The following is a 6000-nucleotide window of genomic DNA, read 5'->3' as shown; positions in this document are numbered from 1 at the left end:
CAGAGATTTAACAGCTTTCTGTGAGAAACAACTGAGACACAGAATAGACATCTCTTGTTTCTATAAAGACATTTGAATGTGGCTAAAAGTAGTTTTGTCTTTCTGAGTCTCTAAGCACCACCTGGTGGAAAATTTAGTTTCTCGCTCACAGGAAACTGTTCTTAGCAACCAATTTTCTAGCTCTTCTGGCCTTGTTCGACCTCACAAGAAAACAAACCCTGCAAGATCAAACCTTGCTCTGCCTTGATAATAATGTCCTCTCATCTCCAGTCCAGTATGTGCAACACCTTCCAGCCCCTCGGAAAATGCTCTTCACAACATTAGAGCCAAAGTCTGAGCAGCTGAGATGAAATAGCTCAAGACAAAAGACCAAACTGACCTGAGCAAGTATCAATCTCTCCTGTCCCCTTTCTCCTCCAGTGTTTCTGTTGCCAAGGTCTCTTACTACCAGAACAAAATCAGCTCCTGAGACACTGGGAAACTATTCACATCATTCTCTCTACTCTATCATTCTCCACCGTTACAGCTGTTACAGCACTCACCCACAGCCAACCTCCCCCCGTACACTTTCCACTCTTCTCTTCCTTCTCTCCCTTCATGGATAACGGTGTCTCCAAAGTTCTCTGTGCCAGTCTTCCTACAACCTGTCCCTTAGAACCGATCGCTGTCCAACCTACTACATGAGACCTCACCAACACTGTTATACTCTACGGCTGTACGCACTGCGTACCATGAGAGGGTGCTAATTAATGCCGTTTTTATTTATTTTTTACATAATTTTTCAAATGATTATTAATCTATCTGTGTACACTCATGACATTGTGAAAACAAGAGAAAGTGAGAATAAATAAAGATGTGCATTTGTGTGTTGTAAAGTCGAATGTGTGCATGTGAGTGCATGGGCAGGGGATGGGTGAAAAGAAATCTGATTGGTGTGGGGATATAATTTTAATAGACACTGTAATTACAATTAACCATTTGTGTTTTTCTCTTCTAACCAAGTTAGAAGATAAGTAATGTAAGTCAGCTGCCTTATATATTTAAACAGTCAGGGGTAATTCCCTGTATTGTCTTTAAATGATTTGTTTTAGTGGTAACCTCTAAGGCTGTGTAAGATCAAACACTTTTAAGGACTGTCAGCACCTTTAAGGACTGCCCACTGAATGCCTAAGATACCATGTAAAGTTTCCTTAGTCAGACTTGATGACTGCGGCTACCGACAGCTCGTGTTTTCAATAAAGAATTCTGCTGAGGATACAACTGAGTCTCCTGGTCTTCACTTCAGAGTTTCCTACACTAGTTTGGCTTTGCCACTTTTTGTACACACAAAAAAATGACATTAGAGATAGTTTATCTTTAAAGGGGTCATATAATGTCATTTTTGTACAAGCTAATATGATTCTTTAGGGTCTAAATTAAAAGTTTGTAATATACTTTAATTAAAAATTCTCATTAGTATTGTAAGAAAACACTAATTTTACCTGGTCAAAAACAGCTCTGTTTTCAGCACGCCGTTTAAGTGCATGTGTCTTTAAATGATAATGAGCTTTGCTCACCCCGCCCCTCTGTTCTGTGCGTACACCGTTTGTAACACAATAACACAATAACCATAACGCGTCGTTCATTATAAACGTGGGATTATGAATTATATTGATAACGTCGTACATAGAAAACATGCCGTAATGTACCTGAGTGTAAAAATAGCTGCATTCATCGTGAAGCGTGCAAGCATTTTGCAAAGATTAATATAAAGATTAATATAAAGGTCAATAAAACGTTACACTCACTTCAGTTCTTCTGGAGGTGCAGCAGGAACAAGAATAGTTGGTACCGATCCTTTTTTCAGGAGCAGCTTCTTAGCAAATAACCAGCTTTATACTGACCCTCGTTTATAAAGCAGTCTGGTGTGTGAAATGATTCGCGCAAACATGAAAGCATTGACGTTGATCGTGGGGAATATTCCTTTCGAAAACAAACTCAGCCACTGCGTCTTCAGCGGTTCGGATTTAGGGACATCATCAATATGATGCTGTGTTCCTTATTACACCCAAGAACAGAACACCACAATCTCTTAGACCGACGCCATTCTACTTAAGGCCTCATTATACTTCTGCGTCGAACTCACGCCGTAGCCCCTACGCTGTAGGCAACGCGTTGGTTTTCATTTATACTTCTGCGTCGTTGTCCGCGTTGACGCGCATGCAGTGGGGGCGTGTGAAACCCGAGGGAGCGGTCCTAGCAGACCAATCACAGTGCTTGCGTCCGCGTAGAGTTGACGCGTTGTTACATTTTTGGAGAGGTGCAAGTCAGGGTACGCTGAAGGGTACGCGCGCTATACACAGCCTACGACGTAGCTACGGCGTGAGTTCGACGCAGAAGTATAAATAGGCCTTTAGTGCTCCAGCTATCAACAATGAACGCGCTTCGGGTCATGCTATGATTGACAGCTCGCTCACGAGGGCGGGTCTGTGTTGAAACGCTGCTGTCAATCAACCATCGTGGGAGGGGCGTCGATTTTGTGACGTCACAAAATCGAACAGCTTGATTTGAGATGGGAGGAAACATATAAGGAGATTTAAAAAAAACACTGGATGGATTTTTATCATTTTATGATGGTTGTGTACAGGCACTGCCAACACACATTTCAGTACAATCAACTTGTAAAAGTGCATGTACCATTATATGACCCCTTTAAAACCAGGCTCAAAATGAGTAAACGCTCTCTAAAGCAGCTTCACTTAATTGTAACATTTACAAAAAGGCATAAAACTATGGAGTAGGGAGGAGAAATTAAGCCTCTTAAATCTTTTAAGCTTTCCTCTGATTGTTTCGGGCATAGATTTGAAGGATAAAGAGTGTCAAAAACAGTGCCATCTTATGGCAGGTAAAATTTACAGCAGGCATGATTTTATAATCAATATGTTATGATAAATTGCATCATGATATTTTTACCATACTTTTGTGTAAAGACTGCACAAATTCTCCATGCCACGCATTACCACATGCAAATGGAGATAAGATGGAACAAAGACTTTCTCCCGGGCGACTTTGATTAGTCACCTCACCAAATGGGTGTGAGCTGATATGACCTTTAATAGTGTCTGATTAGTTCAGATCTTGGCTCAATCTCATTGAGACAACATTCTCCCGTTTCCTTCCGGCAACTTCATCTTCAAGTTAATTTCTTTGGATTCAACGTGGACCACACCAAGAACCCAAACGAACGCTTCAGCGCACTCAAGGCGAAATCATCAAGAATCTCAAGAATCTCCTGCATCTGGACTTTTTCAGCAACCGAAGTCAATGCAAGTACCTGTCTTTAGATGCGTTTGATGCGTTAGAAGCATGCCTTTAGATGCGTTTCTAAGTTATTGTGCCCCTTTAAGGTGACCCTGATTCTCTGATGTTTCTTGTAGGTTGTGGTTAACTGATTGTAATCTTGCCATTCTCTTTTCTTCTCTCTCTCTCTTTCTTCACTTTTCTTTACTTCCTTGATTCTGTATACAATCTCTGCTTAGTTTAGTTGTGTGTGTAGCCTATCCTAGTTTCATTTATTAAACCATTATATCGCCGCTTTATTGTCTCTGTGTTTGCCACATATCGAAGTCATTTAAACATCTTGATCTAGTGATACCTATATGCTATTACCCTGCCAGAAATAGGAAGTATGAACATATCAGCCCAGTTCTTTCAACACTGCATTGGCTCCCTATTATACATCGTATACATTTTTAAATTTTACTGATTACATACAAAGCACTAAATGGTTTATCTCCCCAATACTTGAGTGAACTCTTAAGACATTACAGTCCTTCATGTCTATTGCGATCTCAAAATTCCGGCCAGTTGATAATACCTAGAATATCAAAATCGACTGCTGGCGGTAGATCCTTTTCCTATTTAGCACTAAAACTTTATGTTGACCTAGCATACACATAACACATTATAAACTTCTATAATTCAATGTTAGGCTGCATAGATTAGGTCAGCTGGAATCTCATAAATCCTGATGTACTCGTTACATACATCATAAAAAAGATGGTGTCTACGTTAAAATTAGTCTCTCTGCTTATCCTGAGGTTTACCGCAGTGTAACAACAATGACTTATGTTAGGGAATTAATTAGCTCAAATTAGCCTTAATGTGAATATGCATATGTTGCTTACATGAATTAAAGAATTACCAAATAGGGAATTGGTCAAAACCTCGGCTTATATCAGCGGTTACACAATTACTTGTAGTACTCCCTGATATAGACGGGTAGAATATGTTCAATTTGGGGAAATTGTAGGTATAAGTTGAAGAATGTTCATTTATTGTACGAACTGTATGTCCAGCACACAAAAGGTACAATATCTGAACGGAAATCTCACGTCTTTAACACTGATAGACAATTTCTTTTCTGTGGCCACAAGAAAATAACTTATCTTAGTGTTTTAGACCATTTGAGATTTCTTTCAATAGCAAAATTTATCGTAGAGCGTTAAGAGGTAAAGATCTGCACTACTCAGGGACTCAGTATTGAAACAAACAGGCAAACTTAATTCAAATGATTTAACAAAGTTTATTCAAACGAGCTACTGGTTACATATACTAATTTTAAATCACACAGGAGTAAATATGCATAAACAAAACAATATACGATCGCAAATAAGGAATATAACAAAATAAACGTAAGATCAAAGGTTAGAGTAGGGGAAGAAAAGGGAGAATATAAGAGAGAGAGAGAGAGAGAGAGAGAGAGAGAGAGAGAGAGAGAGAGAGAGAGAGAGAGAGAGAGAGAGAGAGAGAATTTTAAGAAAAGGTTTTGTGTGTGTACACTGAGAGTGTGGTAAGGAGAGGTGTGTGTGTGTGTGTGTGTAGGAGCACGCCTTTAGCAGCACGTGGCCGTGTGTTTATGTCTAGGAAACACGTGAAGAGGTGGACGTGTATGGGTGTGTGTAGGTGCAGATGTGTGCGTCAAAGAGTGTGTAAGTGTGAGTGAAGAGAAATGAGAGATAGGTAGAACAGTTCAGTCATTCACATGAAACCCCAACAGACACAGTAACGTTAGACACTTTAAACAGCACTTCAGATTGTAAATTTAAATCTACGTTACTCGGGATGAAGCTCGGCCTTTGTGTGTCCGTGCGTCGAGTCGGAGTAGAAGAAGCGTCTGGTCACGTGGTCACGTGGTCACCGAAACAGAGGTCACAGCGTCTAGTTGCTATGGCGACTGGAAACGAGCGAAAACTTAGCAAGATGACTTTAGCTTTAAGTTGATTTCGTTGGTTGGTTGAAGGAGACTATCAACTGGAGTAAAAGTAGTTTGAAGAAAATAAAACTTGGAAGAAAAATGAAAATAAACGCGAACGGAGCTTCCAAGGATGGAAGAAGGCGTGTCGTTTCTCTCTCTCTGGCGGTGTGCACTGAGATCAGAGAAGCGCGGCATTTTGAAGGGGTTAAGCCCAGCCTCTTTAGGTGCATGACCCAATTGCCTGGAAGGGCGATTGTGACTACCTCCTGACGTTTTGCGGAGGCTCACGCCCCTTCTTAATAGTTATGGAGAAGCTAAACTTGTTCCTATCGTTAATAACACTGGATTTAATAAAATAATGCGTCTTCGGAGATTTTGGGTTAAAGATTCCACACCGTTGGGATTTATGGAGCACAATGATACCACGAATGGTATCTTTATGACATAGTCACCCATGGATACATGATTTTTCGCGATTATAGTCACATCAAATGGATTACAAATCAATAAACTATATAGGCATAATATTTGGGACAAGGGATCATGCATACATCAAGAGAATACATTTTAAACATTTCACAAGATGATTTTGATTCACACGTGGTAGGATCTGTGTGTGTTTCTGTGTGTGTGTGTGTGTTGACACAGTTCGAGAGTTCAGGCTTGGCGCTGAACTTTTGTCCTTGAGGGAGGGGTGAGAGGTTATGTGTGTGTGCGCTTTTCTGGTCTTGATGAGATTATCAGTTTAGCACATCTGGTTAGAC

The sequence above is a fragment of the Scardinius erythrophthalmus genome (assembly GCF_964197995.2).
Source record: "Scardinius erythrophthalmus genome assembly, chromosome: 21".
NCBI classification, from domain to species: domain Eukaryota; kingdom Metazoa; phylum Chordata; class Actinopteri; order Cypriniformes; family Leuciscidae; genus Scardinius; species Scardinius erythrophthalmus.
The sequence above is the reverse complement of the archived record's forward strand: the minus strand, read 5'-3'. Positions refer to the sequence as shown.